Source organism: Monodon monoceros, unplaced genomic scaffold (genome assembly GCF_005190385.1).
Source record: "Monodon monoceros isolate NGI ecotype Baffin Bay Population unplaced genomic scaffold, NGI_Narwhal_1 Super_Scaffold_5, whole genome shotgun sequence".
In the NCBI taxonomy this organism is placed as follows: Eukaryota; Metazoa; Chordata; class Mammalia; order Artiodactyla; family Monodontidae; genus Monodon; species Monodon monoceros.
The window spans coordinates 44,852,785-44,875,362 of NW_021703782.1; the positions used below are offsets into that span (position 1 = coordinate 44,852,785).

General features: G+C 40.8%; 1 pseudogene; it reads left to right on the top strand.

Annotated features, from left to right (window-relative positions):
• The first annotated feature begins 2,461 nt into the window (after positions 1 to 2,461).
• On the top strand, positions 2,462 to 3,349 carry LOC114884776 (annotated as a pseudogene).
• Positions 3,350 to 22,578: the final 19,229 nt, after the last annotated feature.

Consider the following 22,578-nt stretch of genomic DNA (forward strand, 5'->3'; position numbering starts at 1 on the left):
CATGTGTGTGTATGTGTTAGAATTTAAAATGCATTTCTTACTTTGGTTGCCATCAGAAGCATTTGAAAGCCTCTGCCCTAGCCATTCCATCTGTTCTTAAGGTCACTGCCAACAGTGCTCAGGTATTAATGATACCTTACCTTCATTGTACACACTTTCTTATGGCTCTAACCACTTAGACAAATGTGGTTATAAAGATTCAATTCCTAGTGCCCTTTCTACTAAAATAATTACAGAAACCCATATGCAACTTACTAGCTGTGTGACTTTTGCCAAGTTACTTACCCTGTCTAAAGGCAGCCTCCCTGAATTTTACTTTCTCCATGTTTAAAGTACCATAATTATGTGCTCACTTATGCTGCAAGGATTGGCTGAGATCGTGTGAACGTCTCAAGCACACATGTGCCAAACACAACCATTAACTAAGTACCAGCTATTATTAAATTATCTACAGACGGTCCCTGACAACTTACAATGGTTCGACTTTATGATGGTGGGAAACCAATATGCATTCAGTAGAAACTATACTTGGAACTTTCAAGTTTAATCTTTTCCCCGGGGTAGCGATATGCAATCCAATACTCTTGTGATGCTGGGCAGTGGCAGTGCCACAGCTCCCAGTCAGCCACGCCATCACGAGGATGAACAACCCAAACACAACCATTCTGTACCCATACAACCATTCTGGTTTTCACTTTCAGTACTGTATCCAGTAAATTACATGAGACATTCAACACTTTATTAATAGGCTTTGTGAGAGATGATTTTGCCCAACTGTAGGCTAATATAAGTGTAGGCTAATATAAACCTAGGTAGGCTAGGCTAAGCTCTGATGTTCGGTAGGTTAGGTGTATTAAGTGAATTTTCGGGGACTTAACGGTATTTTCAACTTACGATGAGTTTCTTGGGACGTAATCCCATTGTAAGTGGAGAAAGACCTGTATGGAGACTGGAGGAGTCTTAATTGAGAGTCTCACGTTCAAGGAAATAAAAGAATGAGGAGGGAAATGTGCTCTTTTCTAGCTCTGAACCCTCCAACCCCATGAAAACATAAATTAAACTAAGTAGGTCTGCAATCTTTTGGTTTATTTATCAAACACTTATTGAATGCCTACTATGTGCCAGAGACTGGACTAATCTACAATGACATAGTAAGAGTTTTTAGGGTGAGGCCCAAGTTTATAGATGCTTCCTAAAGTTGGGGTTTATTAGAAGAGCAGAGTGACAAATCACCCTGGCACCTTATTTTATGATTTTGGACAAGAGTGATCATTGCTTAACTCTTACACATAAGCTCTATCAAATGGACTTCAGTGATAATAGCCTCATTTTTTTTCAAGCCATGTCCACCTGGCATCCGACATTGAATCTGAGGTCCTCAGTTTCCATTTTTATAGCTTGGTTCCTTCTCTCCACACGCCACAATTGGGAGGATTGATTTTCTTTGTACATTGTCTTTTCTTCTCTCCAATTCCCAGGTCCCTCTTTTTCTTTTCTACCCCTGCCGTCCATCACTGACTCTCCTGTGTTCTGCCGATTACCTCTAGCCCTGAGCTAAGGGACCCACCTCTTTTTTCCTATACAGATTTCTAATGAGAGGTGGATTAGCAAGAATCAAAGTGTGGTTCTTAGGAGGAAAAGCCACAGTATCCCAGGACAATGGTTTCTAATTCTTTGCCACACATCTTTGCTTTGGGGGGCAGGGAGCTTGCCGAAGGAAAACTGCCTTTCCGTACCTAAGGTGTGTGCGTACAACTTAACATTCCTTCCCAAAGGGTCAGGTCCAAAAGCAGGGCCTCAGAAATGTTGGTTGACTTTAATTGAACATAAAAATGATGACATTTTAGCCTGGATTTACTATTAAAATCATAAGCAGTTGTTTTTACATTTGTGTGCCCCTTAAAACTTAAAAAAATATTTTCACACGCATTCTTTTACTTCACACACTTACACTGTCTCATAAAACCAATGAGAACAAGGGCTGTTTGATGTAATAAGAACCCTGTGAAGTAGAGAGAGCAGGTATTTTATTCTCATTTTCTAAGACAAGGAGACTGAGGTTCAGAGATACTGTGTTTTACCCAATGTCACTTAGCTCTTCCAGGGCAAAGTTAATGGCGGAGTCTGAGCCTCGTGGCAGCCAGCACTTGTCGATCAGTGCCCGAGGCCTGAACACGTTTTGTGGCCAGCACACCATGGCTTGGTTCCAACTGCACCACATCCAACAGACATGGGTCTTTGAAGCCTTCTAGCGCTGGAGCTCAGGCCATAGGCAGCCCCACAGTGGCAGAGAAACAGAACCTCTGGATAAATTCTTCCAGGGAAGCTTTGCTAATTTGGGTGGCTGGACAATGTCCCTCATGAATATTTGTCAGCATGATTGTCACATTATTTCACTGTGGTCGTAGGGACCCAGCTCCAGAATTCTACACAGTTAAAGCACCTGGATCCCAGTCTTTCAATGGCTTTGAGAGAACTCCAAAGGCCTGCCCTTGAGCCTAGTGGGCCTCTAGGCAAGATGTCCCTCCCCACCAGGATGTACTGTCAGTCATTCAGCCATGACAATACCCTCAAGGGCCCTACACCATGTTACCTCTTCCTTCAGTTATGGGCAGCATCCCCTGGAAGCCAGTGATTCCAGACACAAGTAGCAGAACCTTGCCAAAGTAGACTAAGGAGACGCCAGTATGCACACCACCTGCCATGACCCTATAGCACTGACAATGTGGACAAGTGGTAAAGGCTAGAACTACCCATGTTATCATGAATTCTCTGATCACAAAGCAGACCCAGGAGAGCGTCCTCTGTTTTGAACAACATGCAGGGCTGAGAGGTGCCAGCTGCACACCCCACAAGGGCTTTCCCACAGAGGGAGATCAAGTACATTCAAGTGGTAAAAGCATGCCACAAACTAAAGCTACACAGTGGAGAGACAACAAAAAAAGAGAGGCAGCCTGCATCGACCCAGACCACCCTAGCAGCACCCCTCACTCTTTCTCTAAGCAGAAACCCAGAGGCTGTTACACTACTGTTCTTCCACAGCTTTACCTGGCCCAAGCCCAGTGCCATGGATTCTGTAAGTGGGTATAAGGAGAGAAACTCAGATAAATGGAGCTTCTTTGAGCCAAGACCACTCCAGAAGTCTGACTCAAGTTTTGCCACCAGGCCTACAAAGAAGCCCAGAAGCCCTCTCCAATGGAGCTGATCCAGATCGAGGCCATCTGAATGGCTGAGGATCCAGCAACATTCAAGCCACCCAAGATGGACATCCCAGTGACAGAAGGGAAGAAAAAATGACTGCAGATCCATAATCTCAAACTTGAATGTGCTCATGCCTACTGAGTTCTAGAGCTCTTTCTATTCCAGGGACTCTGGGTAGAGGGTGTCTTGTTCCCTTTTACCTTACCATAGGAAAGGTTTTGTATTTTGGGGTTTAAGTTGTTAAACTGAAGGTAGAGCTGGAGATATAATTGGCTTTTGAGAAACACCAGTGCAAAGCTTGTCTTTATTGTATGGAAGAAGCCATTCTGTACTGCTTTAATTTACAGTCAGACTAAATCATTAACCAGTGATGTATGAGAGAACTCATTACCTATTTTTATATCATTCACCCTAAACAAACACTTTGATTATTGCTTATTAGGTAAATATTTGTGTTGTTCCAAAACCCAGGCTCCTCAGTTCCATTACCACTGGCAATGTCCCTAAAATGCATTGGCAAATAGTGGAGTAGAGATATTGACTGACTAGTTTAGACAACTTTGGCCCTCTTGACCCTGTGCTGGTACTGTGTGCTCTGGTCTTGTCAGTTAGGGGCACCTAAGATCTGTTTGAGATCTGGGTACAATTAAAAATCAGACTTGGTAGGCATTTCTTTGCTGAAACTGGACTCTTTCTGCCCTTTTAGTCGACCTAATGGATCCCTTTTCCGGCAGCCAGTTTTATTGTAGTACCTCTTGGGCCAGTGCTGTTAGAAGGATGCTTTTTTGTGTGTGTCACACAGAGCAAGCACTTGTCTTACATATTCTTTTTTGCACTTTAAAATGAGATTAATTTAATTCCAATTTGGTTAAAAACCTTGTAAGGGAGAAGATTCAGTGTACTGGTTTGGAATGGATAAAAGGATGCTAAACTTTTTAAAAGTAAAGAAGATGGTAACTACAGTCAGATTATAGTTTTGAGGTTCATGTGAAATCAGTGTCACCCTATTTTGGTTTCCTTGTTTGGCCCAGGGGGTTGAAACTCTTTTTTTTCCGGATGATGGAGAAAATTAAGATTTTTCTATATGAAGGCATTTTTTTCCCCAAAATGAGCCTCATACATTTTATACATATATATATACACCTTACTAAGGAAAGGAAATAAGAAAACTGCTTTCTATTTCTCACTGTATCTCATTGTTAAGACTATGTCCTTGTTAAGACTCCCTGTCTTAAACATTGTCTTAAATGCCTATAGTTTGTTGAATAGCATCTTGCCCTCATAAGCAACTGACCTTTTCATAGAGACCCTAGAGTCTAAAATTCAGAAAAATTAATTTATGTATTCTGTTATGCTTGTATCTCTTACTTGTTCTGATAATAAAATCATTACTATTTTCTCAAAAAAAAAAGGGAAGAGAAACTGAGACTTTCTACTCATATTTCAGCTCTTTATTTATTCATTCTACGTTTTCTACAAGCTAACAATATTTATTGTTGAAACTTCACATCACTCCAACACGATTATCATCTTCGTATAACAGATGAACCTTTTATCTTTAAATCTAAGACACCATTAACTATAAAGACATATAATATATCACTCCACAGAAAACAATGCAGTCAATTAAACTATGCTTAATCATGGGACAAATCCTTATTTCAGAGATAACAAAATGTGGAGCTGTATGTGTCTTAGAATTGGTGAAAGGGAATAACTGAGTTACTTACACTTCAGTTTGCTAATTTATAATATGTAATAGTTAACTTATGGAATTGTTGTGTTACTAGTTCCAAGTTTTGCTTCTTATAGACGTGGGCTAAAGAACTTCTCTGACAAAAAGGCAACAGCTCAGCATCTCATATGAAGAGGTAGAAGAGGTTTCCTCACTGAATGAGGATTTCCAGAGATGAACATTATGTCCAAAATAGGACTCTGTTGCATTGCTTCCTCCAGAGGAGGGGTTGGAAAGCCCAGGGAAATATTCCAATATTCTTAGAACCAGAAACAGACATAGTAAGAGAGAATGAGGAAATCTGGTAGAAAATGCTGTTTTATTGGCTAATGCATGCACAGTCCTGCTGAAGTTGCAAAATCAATTTCCAATCCTTCCTAGGGGGACATACACATCCCTTTGTCTTGCATAGCCCATGTTTATGCCTGTTTTCCCAACATTACTAAAATTTTTATCAAATGGAAAAGGACTTAGAGGAGTCAAGACAATTTTGTGAAAGAACAAGGTTGGAGGATATACACAGCTTAACTTCCAGATTTATCATAAAGCTACAAAATACTGTGACATTGGTTTAAGAATATATAAATCTGTAATCCAAAAATAAACACTTTATTTACAGTCAATTGACTGTTGATCAGGAAGTCAATGTGATTCAATGGAAAAGGATACTTTTTACAAATTGTGCTGGACACTGAGTATCTGTAAGGGAAAAATGTGAACCTTGATCCTTACCTCACACGTTATACAAAAACTAACTCAAACTGTGTCACAGACCTAAATACAAGAACTAAAACTATAAAGATTCTAGAGGAAAAGTTAGGGGGAAAAATCTTTATGACATTTGGCTAAGCAAAGAATTCTCATATAGGACACACAAAAAACCCAAGTCATAAGAAAAAAAATTGTTACGTTGGACTTGATAAAATTCAAAAATATTTCCCCATCCAAAGACACAATCAAGAAAATGAAAAGTCACAAATTTGAAAAAAAATCCAGAATATATAAAGAACAATGACACCTTAAGAAAAACCACACAATTTTAAAGAAATGAGTGGAAGATTTAGACACTTCCCCAAAAGTTATATGAATGAGTTCCCATTCTGGTCAAGAGTCTCCATGAGGAAGTGATACTTCCTGGTGATAGTTATCAAATGCCTCATGGAGGGGGCCTTTGCCTGCTCTTCAGCAATGGCTGAGCCTGGTCAGGAACTTAGCTGGAGACCCACCAGCCCAGCTCCACACTTAGCAGAGTCTTCTGACTTTGCTGTAGAATACAGATTTCCTATGGTCACAAAGTCTCTCCACTATGCAAAAACCTTGTTGGCCCTACATGGATATTGTAATAACCACAACTTCATAGGCCCCAGGAGGTTTCAGTATTTTTCACTTCCTCTTTTTACGGTGTTTAAATTTTCCAAACTAGTGATCAAAAAACACAACCTGAACCACAACCTGATAATAAGACCCAAACTTGATAGATAATTGCCATCTCCATGCCCTCCTATCTGTTCCACTAAAATATAGTCTTCATGAAGGTGGAATTTTTGCAAGGTTTCCTCACTGAAGCATGCCCAGCACCTAGAAAAATGACTGACACATAGGAGGTGCTCAGTAAATATTTGTTGAATGTAAATAAATTTTCTTGTAAGATCATCTTGAAAGAGCCAAGATATGTGGTTGTTTCAATTATAAGAATTGACACAATTTCTACCCTTCTCCAAATCTTCACACAGATCCATTATTTTAACAGTAGATGAATTTAAGATATTGTTTTGACATCTTTATCAGGGACCAGATGTTTAAACAAGACAGAAGTTAACTTTTTGTAATAATAGTAAGTCTTTATATAGCTTTACACCAACCTATTTACATTATCAACTGATGTCATCTTTACAATAACCTTATGAGGAAGGTATTAATACCCCCAATTTACAGATGAGAAATGTGAGTCACAGAAAGTTTTAGTAATTTTCCCCAAGTGACACAGCTAATTAAGTCATAGATTTGGATTTGAACTCAGGAACTGCCTCCAGAATCTATGCTTTTAACCACTATATACCCATGCTTCTCAACTTTTAATGTGTATACAAATTGTCAGGAGATTTTTTTTTAAGTGATTATAATTCAGCAGGCCTGAGGTGCAGCCCAAGATTCTGCATTTCTAATAAGCTCCTAGGTGCTGCTGACAATCTGAGGACCACATTTTGATTAGCAAGGCACTACACTGAACCACCTCTCTCGAGAATATCCAAGGAAGCAGGCAGTCTAGAGATATGGGCTGGTTCTGTACCATGAGGTGGTCTAAGGATGCAGGTGCCTTCTTTCTATTCACCATCCACTAGGGATTGCCCTCATCTACATGGTCAAAAATGAACCCCTACCACCATAGCCACATTCCAGTCTTTGGAAAGAGAGAAAGAGAAAGCGGAGAGCAAGCAGCTTCCTTTTAAGGGCATGACCAGAAGTTACATATCACTTCTACACACTGTTCATTAGCCAGACTTGATCATGAGGTCACACCAAAGCTGCAAGGAAGGTGGGGAAATGTAGTCTCCAACTGGACCAATGCACAGCTAAAACTCAGGTGGTTCTATTATTGAAATAAAGTTTCGTAATGAATTAATGTAGATTGGTGAGACAACTTACAGTCTCTGCCACAGTAGATTTAAAAGCCTGTGATTTTCATCACATCTTGTTATCTCTTTCTTCTTAGTGTGAGCCAATACAATATATCTCCTTTCCCCCCCATCTTCTGCTGACCTGCACAGGAGTTCCTTTGGGTCTAGAAAAACCCATTTTACGACTAAGTAATCTTCCTTAATTTGATTCCTCCAAAGCTCTGATTAAATGGAAACAGGGAGTCCATTCTTGCACACCCTAAAAATAGTACCTTACGATGAATAAATAATAAGCATTTTAAACATCTGAGTCCCCCCTCCCCATCTTTCTTTAGCCACATTTCTTTAGTGGCCCATCACCTCTCAACCTCTACCTGATCCTCAGGAAACACAATGAAGCTGGAAATATTGTCCTTGAATTGATTTTGATTAATTTTTCCTCTTTCTCTAACTAGAAATCTTGAGGAGCAGCTTTTTGGTTTCTTATCTCTATTATAGCCAGAGTGGTCCCTGAAGAAAATATAGTGAAAGTAATTCATTCTAAGTCATAAGTCAATGTGATTTGAATCAAGTTTAGGCAAAGACTGGGAGGCTGCCCTCATTTTTATTGGAACGTCTTAGCCTAAACCTAGCAACTCAGAGACATTTGGATTAGGCAACTCACACAATGCACTCATCCTGCCAGCAGTCACAGATGAGTTGGCTGGAAGTAAAGAATGCAGTGAGGATCTGTGGTAGCTTAATACATCCAGTCACTTGTGCAGGTTATAAGAAAGGGCTTACGAGTCCTGCATATCACTCGGGAACCTGGATCTTTTTTAAGGAATTTTATCTTCACAGTTGGGAAATATATTTGAGACTACTGTTCTTTTTACAAGCTTTTGAATTAAGCACAAAAGCTGAAGATACCCAAAGAAGAAAAAGAGAAGCAAGTTGGGGTGAGGCAGAAATTATTGTTGTGGCCTGGCACCACGGTCTATAAACTCTGGGTTTCTGAACAGGTCATTCTGCAAAATCTACCAAACAGAACATTCTGAAATAAATTGAACTAATCCTTTTTGTGGCAGTCAAAATGTGGCCTTGCTTTTAGTTGGACCTGAGAGTTATTACTAATAACTGGTTTTCAAAAGATGGCACCTGTCTGTATATTGACAGAGGTTTTAGCTACTGAATGGGCTTCAGCAGACAGCATGGCCAATCCATTGGTTTTAGCTTTCTCAATAATCAGTGAGTATCACTGCAGGCTCAGTTGGTCTGGCTGATTGATTGTAAAGACAGCCAAAATGAACAGCTCGACCATCTCACAATCTGATTTCTCCGCCGTGTATTGACCCAATCCAAGTTACATATGTTACAGTATTTGCAAAGCTGTCACTGTTATAAAACCCTTATTGGGTACTCACAATCGACAGGGGCTTTATGAGAACCCATTAAAATTGGAATCCAACTCACCCTGGCCTGTTTGAGCTGTGAAAATTCTTCTATATGGGAGCATGGAAGTGGTTTATTAGATATCTACATATTCACACAAATATAGCAGTAACAACAATGACAAAACAGATAGCTCTTTCAGAGAATTGCCTTGGATGTGATTAACTGAGCAGTAACTGGGAATGAAAGCAGATAGAGAATAACCTTTGGGTGTATGTCTTGTTTGTTTTTGTTGCTTTTAATCTGCCTTTATTTTACAAATCTCAGGATGTGTGGAGTGGAGACCAAACTCCTGGGCCCTTTCTTATCCAAGAAGAGGAGGTGCTGGCATCTGCTGGTAGAGGTGGGGACTGTTCCTTAGCAGGAGTTGTCTCATTAACTCAGGAGATGCGCTTGTCTGTCTGGAAACTGTCTGCATTTCAGACCCCCTGGCTGATTTACGGTTAAAAGCAAAATGGGTTGTTTGAAATCGTGGAGCCAGCGGTTTGCTTTCATTCATCTTTAAAGCCTTCGGTTGAATTCAGGATAGATCAGAGAGATCTCTCATTGCACTAAATAAACTTCTAATGATACTGATTAAGCTCCTCGGATGGGACACTATGGGAATGCAGGAAACTCGAGGCCCATTAAATCACTGAGCGCACTTAGTTGAAATTATGATACTCTGGTCATCCGTGGCTAAATGAAGAGCAGAGGTTTAATGAGTTTACCAGGTTAAAAATGAGCCTGTGTCAAGCAGGAATCAGACTCATTAATTAGGACTCTACTTAAACTACTGAGTAGTTTTACTTAGCACAGTACTCAAGAAGGGGGAGGCAGGAGAGGCTTGGTGATGGGGATGGCCACCTTTGCTTGTGACCAATTATGAACCACTAAATGAGGGTTAAGAGGGTGCAAGGGGTAGAGAGAAGAGCATTTTAACCAGTTTTATCCACTGACCACAATAAACCTGAAAATTCAAAATCCTTGCAGTTTTACTTTTGAAACTGATTGTCACTCAGAGTGACAATTTTCTCCACTCTACGTGGAGAGGACGGGAGGTTCTCAGACCTCGAACAATCCCTGAACTCCCAGGCTGCTTCTAAAGCTTCAACCAGTGTGAAATGGGAACTTGTCAGGCTCCTTTGGAAAAAGACTGACTTTCTTACTGTCCAAGTCCTCAAGGGACATATGGACAAAACCAGTCTGTTCCTACAGTAATGGGAAGACACCTCCATTTCAATTAGCAGCAATTAGTTGAGCACTGGGAACTCAAGGTGAGGGCTTTGGAGAAATATTGGCTGCCTCTTTCTGCGAGATCTTTGAGCCTCCATCTTATCCTCTTTGAGCCTCCATCTTATCCTCTTTGAGCCTCCATTTCTTCATCTGCACAATAAGGGTAATAACAACACATAACTCAAAAGGGTCTTGTGGGGATCCCTAACAATCATCCGTGCAGCTTGCTTAGTTAGTGTCTGGCATTCTAAACCTTCTACAAACTAAGGTGACTCTTGTGGTCCACAGTCGACAACAAGGCAAAAATTGCTCCTTTTCACTTCTTGTTTCAACTGTGTGAAGCAATGAACATGGAAAAGAAAAAAAGGAAACATAGATGTAAAATGCTTGGGGGAGTTTAGTCTGGTGAACAGCTGAAGGCACTGAGTGACTGTTCTTACATGAAGGGAGTCCATTTCTACAGACTTGCTGCTCTCTGGCTCGCTCTCTCTCTCTCTTTCTCCCTCCACACTTCTCATCCTCCCGTATCCCTCCACCCTTTTTGTTAGTACTGAAAGAGCCTGGTCCTGCCAGCATTTTCTTATAAAGCAAAGGCATTTTGTCCTTGATTCAAAGAAATTGCAAATGAAATTGTCATAGCCGAGTCTGCAATTTAATGTCTTTTATGCTTGTCTGTGACAACTCAGTGCTGTGTTCAACATGCTAATCTTCTGATTTGGGTGTCCTGATTTTTTAATTCAAAGAAAAGCAGCTGAGTTAGATGTGTATGATTTGACTGATCAGGGCTCTCTGCATGCACGAAAAGAACGTGTGTGAAGAAAGACCAGTTCATCCATACTGAGGGGATATGCTAGGGTGGATCAAACAGGAATTGGACAACCTTTTTCTCCAAAAGGAAATCTGACCAAATGACTCTTTAAGTCCAGCAACTCGGAATGGTCTTTTTTTCTTCCTTCTGTAACTATCAAATATATATAATACATATCATATATATATCAAATATACAATCACATATATATCAAATATGTATATACAGTTATATCACACACACACACCTATGAGCAGATGAGGACCAACTATAAGTGAAAAAAGGTTTCTAGCTTCCAACTCACCTCCTTCCTCTTGACACCTACAGGTGAATTATACTGCAGTGAACATTATGCCTCACGGTCTAATAGAAACAAAGGGACACTGAAACAAAAGGGACACTTCAGAAAGGCACTGGCCCATATAGGATGTTGCAGAAGCCTAATACTGGTAGAAAATTGCATTTTTATCTTGAAATACAGTCTTGTTAATGAGAAGAGAATCATGTTATGAACTAAACGTTCTTTCAGATATTTATTAAGCCTTATTTTTAAGTTGTGCCTGTTCTGATAGCTCCAATTCATTCCTTCTCCTTTTTCCCCCTTCCTTTAAATTGTCTAACGTTTAAGTTCCTAAGAAAATGTGGTGTGAAAATTAAGCTCCCTGAAAGGGATTTTTTAAAAGATCATTTTTGTATTCCCAATTTCTAGCTCAGTGTCTTACACCAAGTAGAACCTCATAGTTTTGATGAATGAAGGTTTAAGTTGCAGAAGCTTTCAAATATCAGTGAGTAAAATAGGCTAAATAACTTAAAAAGAATTTTTTTAGTAACAGGGAGCAGTATCTTTCTTACTTGAGAAACTGAGAAAACTGAAACATTGGAAATAATACCATTCTGTATCTTAGGTCAAACAAAAAAAAGTATATAATATAAATATACACAAATATATACATCCAAGCGAATTATCTGCAAAATGTCCTTCCACTTAACAATTTCAGAGCAGAGGCACAAATGAACTCTCGAGGCTTCTTTCAGTAAGATGCTTGCTAGCAGCTAATAGTGTGTTTTGAGCAGTTGCAGGGCTCAAAAGCACAAAAGCACTGTATAAACTCTAAAACAATAAAGAAATAGCTTGAATTGTAGTTAAAAAAAAAAAAAGAACTAATGAAAAGGGACGTAAGAGATATAATGGAAATAAATAGTTCTTCTTCTTCCAACTTCCCTCCAGGGAGCAGGTTATGAAAGATAGCTGGAATAGTAACTGTGGAATAAAATTCTTCCAGGGTAGAAAGTAATTAGGGGTGAGTACATGAAAGCCTAGGTTTAATTGTTCTTTTTAATACAGTGAAAGAGGGCATTCATCATACAACTCTGAGTGTCGCATTAATGGAGCCTACCCCCAACAGAATATTATAAATTAATATTTTTATATGTCCTGTAATTATTTTGTGAGTAGCACATTTGTAGTGTATTGTACTGGGGGAATGTTAGAAGCATTAATCAGGTAAATGTCATCATTGCTTAAATACAGTTGTGTATTCTCAATTTTAAGCAATTGTTTTTTATATTTTAATATTCCAAGACCCTCATGAAGATGACCAATAATTTCTTAAGCTTCTGAAAGGACCTATTTCTAGTTCTAATTCACTCTCTGATATTGATTTCTAAGATTTCTCTAGAAAGCTTATTTGGGGCCATTTTTGGATCCAACCAGTGGACAAGATAGTGAATTTTATTTACAACTTCACATTTCTGTTGGCTCATCAGTGCCTGGAGGTACAGTGTAAACATCCAGGACACCACTGCCCGATTATGGCTTCACTTTCTCTTGTCTAAATTCTTCTCTGGAGCAAGTAGGGATTTTGTGACACAGATGTGTCTTCCTGGGCACAGTGCCATATGGACATAAATGGTGGCCTTAGGGCACTTTAGGCAATCTGGTTATAAATATCTTCTTATTCCTAAATACTCGACTGATAAGGTGATTGTGTCAGCTAGGTGAAATTAAAAACGAAATATGCTGTTGAACCATGTTAAGCTGTCCTTTTCTTTCCCCTAAGAAATTCCCATATGCTTTTGCAGTTGATACAAACATTCCCACAGCCTGGATTGTGACTCAAGATGCAGTTTCCTTTCAAATTCATCCTAGTAGCTTGGAAATCGCCTGGCTGTAATCCTGAATCAGCTACTGACTCTTCACGTGACCCTGGGCAAATCATGTTAACCTCTCTGAACCTCACTTTGCTCATCTATAAAATGGCAGTGGTAATAGTATCTGTATCTTTGAGACTTGCTGGAAGGATCATGAGTTAATATTTGTGATGTATTCAGAAGAACTTGGCCACACATAAAGGCAATATCAAGCTTACTACTATTTTCCCCCCAACTCTGCTACTGAAAGTTATCAAACAAGATATTTACTCCTAGTGAATTTTAGTTTCGCCGATAGCTGATAGAATGAGATAAAACATGTGTAAGGCTTGGAAAACTATTCAGGGCTATGTGAGGGCTTGCAAAATGCCAAAGTAAAGAATTAGACTAGTAAATAAAACAAAGTAAGATTTTTTTTTAAGCTTCTAAAGTAATTATTCTCTGTTTTTAAATCCTACATTTTCATATTTATCTTTCAAGAGAAATCCTTATTGTATACATGAACATGCATATGTGCGCTTATACATACACACAGCCTCCAACAAAGGGTCCCTCATGGAATGAAACTTCTAGTAATGACTCCTTGTCAGTACTTTCTTGTGTTGATCATGTGTTTTATGGAACAGAGACAGAATTTTGCAGCAGGTATATTCATCCAGTATCTTGTTATATACAATAACCTTTGTGACTTTTATTAAAACAAATTTATCATGTGCTTATAGTAAGTGTGGAATTATAAATGCCATGTGATGGGCAATTTAGTCCAGATGTGTTTAGAATAGGTGAAGCCATCCCTCCTTTCCACAACACAACTCTTTGTTTTATACACACATACACAGACATACACTCCCAATCCTCTACAAAATCTGGTAAATAAACCTGGTGGCTTTCTAAAGCAGGTGTTGTTGGTGGGTTTTTTTTGGTTGGTGGGGGGGACTGGGTAGCTTGAATATATGATGCTTCCATCCTAAAGTAGGCCTTGAGAAGGATGGTGAAACAAGTTAAGACCAGACAAAACGGAGGCTTTACGGGGCTGTGCCATCAAGCTTGGAGTCAGCTCATCAACACGAAAGATGCTGATGAATCAGAAAATCAGAGAAGAAGGCTTCAAGTTTCAGTCTCCAGGGACAGGTTGGCCTCAGAGATTTATTTTCAGATCTCTTTTTATTTGTCTCCACTGCATGGTAAAACTTGGGTGGGCAAAATTCTCCCCATTCCAGGAACCCTGTATAGACTGCTGTAGGATTTTATGGGACTGATACTCTGTTCTTTTTTAGAGGGCCATTTATGCCCAGTGTCTTTCCTCCTCTTAGCCAGTGTACATCAGACTCTAAATCTTCCTCCCCCACCTTTGAAAATTTATGGCAGCTTTCAGCCAGGCTTGGCTTAAAGCCATTGACCTCTGTGGCCTGCGTTATTGACCAGAACACAGCATCTTCTGCCCACATAATATATGTCTCTTTATCTCCCTGAAAGGAAAGGAAATGACTCTTGGAATAGCCAGGAAAACAATAAAAGTGAGAGAGGCTTTCCCGTTTTTTTGTCCGTGGCTTTTGGCTTTTCAAAAAGCCACACTGGGATTCATATATGTGCCAGGCAGTACTTTGATCAGAGCATTGACAGGGCACCCTTGGGAGCAGGTATTGTAGGAAAGAAGCCCTGTCCCAAGTAAAATCACCATTTTTTAAGTTCTCACACCTTGAGCATGAGTGGAATGAACAGCCTTAAGGCAGCAATGCCTCAGAACTGAATACATAGACACACTGACACAGGAAACCCATGGAGACACTCATGAAAAACACAGCAGGATTCACAGCTCCCGCCATGCCCTGGGAGGTGGAGGGTCACTGAGGCACACAAGGTGGGAGCTGGGAGCGCCATGAGCGCTCATCTAGCCCAAGCTCCTAAATTCCCAAGTGAGGAAATCAAGGACCAGCAAGAAGATACAACTTATCCAAGGTCACAGAGCAAAGAGGTGTTAGCAATGGACTCCACTAGTGTATGAAGCACTGTATGACCTTGTCCTTAAAAGTACCCTCCCTCCACGCTGAGTGTTAATTCTCCACAAAATAAAGATGCAGAGTGCCGTGTAGTAGCAAGGCTTGTACATAACAGTCAGCAAAAGCCTCTTGCCTTCCCCTTTGAGGTATTATTTCCCAAATCCAAATCCCGTACTCAGGAATCCTCAGCTGCCCACAACAGGATACCAGATGCTTCTCACTGTCACCTTCAGACAGGAGTTGAGAGCAGCCAGAGAAAAACCCTAAAGGAAAATGATGCAGAAAGGGGCACTTACAGCTTTGCAGCCTTGGACAAGTTTCTTACCCTCTAACCCTTCACTTCTGTGGGTACAATAGGAATGGGAGCGCCACTCCTCCCAGGGTTGTTGTGAGAAGTCATAGCTGGCAGAAGTACTCAGTCTATTTAAGTGCTATTGTTACAGCCTGGGGTTGAGAAAAACTGTGTCGGAGGCATATGCTGCTGCAAAACACTCAACACGAGCTGGAGCATTTTATCGGAGTGAGCCAGGACTTTCTGGAGAAGGGCTTTGGCAGAAGTCATGACTTCTAGCATAGCTGTAATTCACTAAGAGCTGGCTGCCTATGTTCTACCTCCAGCATTAGTCCTCAGGTTTAAAGGGCAGAAAACCTAGGTGGTGCCATAGCCTTGCAAAATACCAGGAATATGTTGATATAGTCAGTTCTGTTACATAAACTAGAATCCAGAAACAAGATTACTAGCAGAAGACATTTACTATCTATTTATCTCTATGATCTACCATTAGCAGTCATGTCCATTTAAAAAAAAGTTAACAGGATTAGACACAGAAGGCTCCTTATGAGTTTTTCCATCACCATTTGATTGCAGCTTGCTCTTAAGCTTTGTAAGCAGTTTCAAGGAGAAAAAACTTTAGCATCGTCTACAGCTTAAGTGAAATCTGGGGAGGGAAAACTTTGAGATGAGAAAATTCTACCTGGTACCTTTTTTTTTTTTTTTTTTTACTTCTCCTGGAAATTTAGAGAAAACATGCATTATTAAATTTTAGCTGTAAAACATCTCAGCCCAGCTCATATAAACACCAAGGATCCATGGAGCCATTTAAGAACCAGTGCACTAGAGGGTTAAACCAGGAGAAGTCATATTTCCTGGTCATCTAAGTGTCAAAATAAGGAAAAGAAAACTGGAAACTTGTAGGCAGGTGAGGTTTTAGTGTCTTGCCTAACCAGTAATACTGAAAAATACGAAACTATTTCAGGGTCTGTAGTTAACTCCTTAGACATTTTAATGAGCCATACTCCTATTTATGACCATAAAATTTCCCTCAAAAATGAAAGAAAGTGTCAAACTACTGGGATGTTAATAGCACCCTTAAAACTATGTCCATGTAAGTCAAATGGGACCTTAAAATATTTCTGTCCTCTTTAAATATCTCAGGTTTCTCAGATTTTTCTTTTGGGAAATAGCATAATTAAGGGGCCTAATAATTCAACCCTAAAAATTGAGTTTCTACATCATGTTTTTAAAAATCAATGTCCAACAGTCGGGAATTGGATGAATAACCCAAATATGTACCAAAATGATGGGTTATGCAGACTTTAAAGCTTTTCAAGAATGTCTAATGACATGGAAAGATAGACACTGTATTAAGAGAACTCAGAGTTTACTTACAACATTTTTAATCTATACATACACATAGAAAAAACTCAAATGGCTAATAGTGTTAATGCAATTAACAGTTGTTTTAAGTTTTTTCATATATTTGCACTTTTAATACGCATATTGCTTTTATAATAACCAAACCACAATTGTTACTGTAAAGTTAGTTTCTGTGCAGTGTTATTTAATTGCTGAAGTACTAGAAATATAACTATTTCACCTAGAAGGCTGTCCCACCTGAAGACACCATTAAAACACAGCTTCCATGCCCAGAGAGAGGCACAGGACATGTGTATACATATACTGTGTTTCTAACAGTACTTCGTTTGCATAGACAAATGTCATATACAAAACATCTCAACTTGATTGGCTGTCAGGGTACATGGTGAATTTCAACAGACAACAATGATTAGTTGTAATCCAAGTGCTTATTAGAAAGTATAGTTTCAAGCTCAATGTCACCTAATAATTTTAAGTAGCTCAGTGGTGAGAAATTCGATTTTAATTTTTAAAAATTAAAGGGACTTCCTTGGCAGTCCAGTGGTTAAGACTCCACGCTTCCAGCACAGGGATGCAGGGGACGCAGTTTCGATCCCTGGTCAGGGAACTAAGATCCCACATGCTGTGAGGTGCAGCAAAAAAATAATAAATTTAAAAAATAAAATAAAACTTTGAAAAATTAAAAATAACACATCTGTTATTTCAAAACTACATCTCCAAATATTCTGAAGTCTATCCCTAGATCAAGCAGGGAGCTAAGTTCCCAAGGAATTATTTATCTGACTTACACCTGGGTGTGACACCCAACTATTTCTGTTAAGAATCATACTAAGGGGCTTCCCTGGTGGCGCACTGGTTGAGAGTCCGCCTGCCGATGCAGGGGACACGGGTTCGTGCCCCGGTCTGGGAAGATCGCACATGCCACGGAGCGGCTAGGCCCGTGAGCCACGGCCGCTGAGCCTGCGCGTCTGGAGCCTGTGCTCCGCAACGGGAGAGGCCACAGCAGTGAGAGGCCCGCGAATCGCAAAAAAAAAAAAAAAAAAAATCATACTAAGGGGGGAAAACGTGATACATGTCAGTGAGGTTGTTGAGAGTGTTAACAATATTACCATGTTTTCTTTAGAAAGACCTCGGGAAGAAATTTCATTTTGACCTTTTAGTAGCAAAGAGCAGGCAAGAATTAGTTTGTTTTTATCTTGTGGGTATTATGAATCCACTGACCCAGGTCCCTTTTCCAACTGCTGCCACACAGCTCGGAGCCAAATGTGCGGCCCAGCTGCAGCAAATGTGCAAATCAATGTGGTGCGTGTTTTTAAACCTAATTCTTGACTCAATTTTATGTTCCCACCATGTTTTCCTCTTTTTGTTTCTTGCTTTTTAGAGAAAAAAAAAAATTCTGCTTAAGTCATACACATGCGTGGGAACAGAAGGACAGAACTTAGGGTGAAAAGCAGCAGCCTCTTGCCCCTCTGCTCTGCCTCCACCCCCATTCCACTCCCTAGATTCAACCTCTTTTAACTGTTTGTTTTTAGTTCCTTTAACAGTTACCTCCATAAATCTAGATAAGAGGCTTAACCTCTTTTTCTCCATTTATCAACTTGAGATAATATCTCTAGACACCTTAATATGAAAAGGGAGGATTTAGCTCATTTACTCTAAACCTCCTCCTCTTCCAAATGTTTTATATTGTTATTTTCAGTTCTTCTACCATTTTTCTTTGCAGTTTTAAATACATAAACCTTCCAATCAGAAGCCCCCACTTCCAATTTTTTTTACTCATTTGTAGTACTATAAGCTGCCTAATTTTTAAAAGCAAAGACAACTAACAACGCAGATGCCAAAACAATAAGGCCAAAAAGTCTTCATGATGAATCCAAAGCTAAATAGTTAAGGAGCCCTAGAAAATGCGAAGGATGGTAACACAGGCTAGGTGGTTCTCAGACACCAGCGAAAGCTCAGCTTTATAACGGTGTCAGCCTCATTTATGGTTAAACTTAACATTAGGGCTTAAACTGAAGTTTGAACGATGAGTTGCAGGCATCTACCCTGATACTCAGGTGAATTCCTTTCAAAATTTGTTGTGGTTACTTGAAGTCTTAGGTTTCAAAGTTTGTCTTTCCCTAAAAATTTTAAGGCACTTGTTAAATACTCCTTTTTTCCAGCAGAGAAGTTTTTTTCTCCTCCTAGTCTCCTACTGCCTCCCATCCAAAAGTTGCTTCAAGGGCTCAGCGTGAGGGGTTGTGTTGACTTCCCGTGGGGTGGGGTGTACAGGTCTAACTCCATAACATCCTCGCTATGGTTTAACTCGGTGACACCCTTCCCGTGGGCTCCTCACCCTGACACACAGAAAAAAGGGGGACCTCCCAGAAGAGCAGTTAGGGTGGCTCTGGCAAAGACAACAAGAGCAGTGAGTTGGACTTAGCCTCCCACCGTTCAGCACCGGCCTCGCCCTGAAAAGACTAAGGCAGGTCCTGACTGCAAGTATGGCGGCTGCTGACCAGACAATAATTAACCCTGCACCCTTGTCTCTTCCATGAACAGGTGTGGTGGGCAGTTGAGAGGACACAGGGAAGCAGCAAGGTGATGTGGGAGAAGAATCAGGGAAACAGTTGCGGCTGTTAGAACTATCCAGGGGTTATAGTTGGGATCTAATGTAGATGGGTGGGAGGCATGGCTAAAGAAGTATGACAGGATGGCAGGAATTCTTACGTGAGGGTATGCATGCACTTGAAAAATTATGTTTAACATTATAACACTGTATATTTGAGAAACATCTTAAAAAGGAGTACATGAATACCTTGCTCAGAAATTTCTTGAGTGAAAAATCAGGAGTTACAAAAGGTTGAGAAGCACTGCTTTAGAGAGAACCTGTGTACTTAATTAAAAACACCTAAAACGCTTTGATTCAAATCTGCCATAGTTGATTACATTTGCCTGCTGTTAATTCTCTTGTATAATAGAAAAATTTATAACACATCATTTTAAATACCACAACATTGCTTTAAAAAAAAAGAGTTAAACACCACCCCCCCTAGGTCTGAGCTTTGGGGGCAAGTGAATAAATGAAGTGGCGATTAAAGGGGAATCATTTTAAACACCACAACATTGCTTTAAAAAAAAAGTTAAACACCGCCCCCCCCCAAGTCTGAGCTCTGGGGGCAAGTGAATAAATGAAGTGGCGATTAAAGGGGAATCCGGTGGCAGCTTTGTTTTCTAATTTCTTTTAACAGAATGGGCCATTAGTTTGTATTTCTACCCAGTCCCTCTCAACCCTGCTGCTCTTAAGTGCTATTTATTTTATTTTTTTTGCTTTTAGTTCCTTCGGACCCTCTTGAGTGAGCCTCAGCCCATCCACGACTGAAATCTTCTGCAGCAAGGGCTTGGTGCCCACCAGAGGCCCTTAAGCTTTAGTTTGCTCAATAATCATCCAGCAAGGTTGTTAAAGATGGGCGTTTTTCACCCCACTCTGTCCCCATCCCCACCACCAAGGCTAAAGGAGAAACTAATAGCCTTTACCACCAGAAAAACAAAATTCCAGGGCCACCAGGATGACCAAATCCCACATCTCTGAGATCCCTGGCAGCCCTCCCTCCTCCATCCCAAAGTCCACATTTAAAATCTTCTCTTCCACCACCTCCTCCCTCTTCTCCCCAGAGGAAAAAAACAAAAGACAGAAAAGGACGCGCCACTAAGTCCTTCCCAGAGGACACTCCCAGGAGAGGGCCCTTGGTTAATTAAACCACCACTCTTAGAGGTTCTCATCAAGCAAAAGAGAAAGTTCTCTGTCTTTAAAACTCTCCGGGAAGTCCAGGGTAACATTTCCTCTCGGAAAGCTCTCCGCCACGATTTTCCCAGGGCTGCACTTGAGTGAAACCCCCAAAGGAAATTACCACTTAAATTAGGCAGGATGTGCCGGCTGCTTGTTCAGCCTCTGCCGCGCACGCCGCCGGGCAGGCAGCGCAAGCGGCTAACGAGCCTGGCGAGGGGCGCCCGGGCTGCGCGGGGCGGAGCCGGCGCCCGCGTGCCGGGTCTCAGGGGCCAGGTGCGCGCACACCCCAGTGAGCAGGGTGAGCACGCGGGGGAAGACAGGCTTCCGGAGGCCACTGGGGACACTGACGCTGGGAAGCAAAGCCATCTGCTTCTTTCCCGGCAGGTCCTTCACTGCCCTACCCCTCTGTCAGGTTGGGGGTCGGGGGGAGACAGAAAATGATGGGCCTGCTTTGGGGCCCAGTCAACCCATCTTGGAACCTCCCAAGCTAAGTGCGGAGGCCTCCATAGAGCCAGAGTGTAGGCTCCGTGAAAGCAAGAACAAGATCTAGTTTGCTTTGCTTTTTTCCCCTTTTTTTAAAGATATAATTCAAATACCATAAAATTCACCCTTTTAAAGTACAGCATTCAATGACTTTTAGTGTGTTCAGGAGGATGAGTAACCATCTAATTCCAGAGTATTTTCATCACCCCAGAAGGAAACCTTTAACAGTCACTCCCCAATCTCTCCTCCCCAAACAACTAGTCTACTTTCTCTCTCCATGGAATTACCTATTCTGGGGGTTTCATATAAGTGGAATCATGCTCTATGTGGCTTTTTGCATCCGGCTTCTTTCACTCAGTATACTATTTTCAAGATTCATCCACGTTGTAGCATGTGTTAGTACTTCATTCCTTTTTATTGTGGAATAATATCACTGTGGATTTACCACATTTTGTTTATTCATTAGTTGAACATTTGGGTTGTTTCTACTTCTTGACTATTAAGAACGTACCTGAATCTTCATGTACAAGTGTTTAAAGGAACATATGTTTTCATTTCTTTTGATTATACTTAGGAGTGGACTTGCTGGGTCCTATAGTAGCTCTATGCTGAACTTTTTGAAAGGATCTGTTTTTATCCACTGCTGCAGTTCCCAGTTGATAGCCTAGCCCCTGGCACATTTCTTTGACAAGTGGATGAATAGAGTTAAATAAAGAAATTAGGACTCAAGTGCGATTATGTGTTTTTGAACATGAAAGCATTTTATACCCTATTAAGAGCAACACAAATGGGATTTACTGTTATTCTTAAGTAATGAAGAATAAATAAATTCCTAATCTGGGACCTATGGAAGAGCTACAAGAGGGTGGGGAATCCTCAGAAATTGTCTATAGAATTGTTTGAGTACATACAGATGTAGTGTTGCCTTCAGATCAAACAAGAGGAGTGTCTAGGTGTGCCCTGCTCTGGCTTTGCCCCTCTCAACAGGACATGGTGCTGGGAAACCAAGGGAACATGCCCACTATAAGCCGGCCCCCTCCTTTTGTGATGCAAGGTTCTGCTCTCAAACCCTGGACTTCCCAGCCTCCAGAGCCCAAGCTTCTTCCCCAGGTCCATCCTCCTGAGCATAACCCATGCCACTCTGGACAAAGGACGGCTGTAGACAGAGGTGGAACCTGCAGGGTAGGATTTTATAGCACAGGTGCTCAAGTGGCCCACCCACAGGGAGGGATGGCACCAGTGATGGAAAGAAGGGGGGAGGGTAAGCTGCAGGCTGAAGTTTAGCAGCTGAGGGATGAGGCCCAGCTCCACTCCCAGCCACCACTTTCCAGTGAGAAATAACAAGTAGTCCAAGAATTCTAAATATGAACCTGGCCTTCCAATCTTGGATTCCTTTGAAGAGCTCCAAAAGGGTGATAGCATCCATGACATTATGGGCAGAGTAGGACTGAGTGGGATGAGGAAAAACCTGTGGCATATGGTACGTGGGCCTGCATTTCCCTTTGTGCTC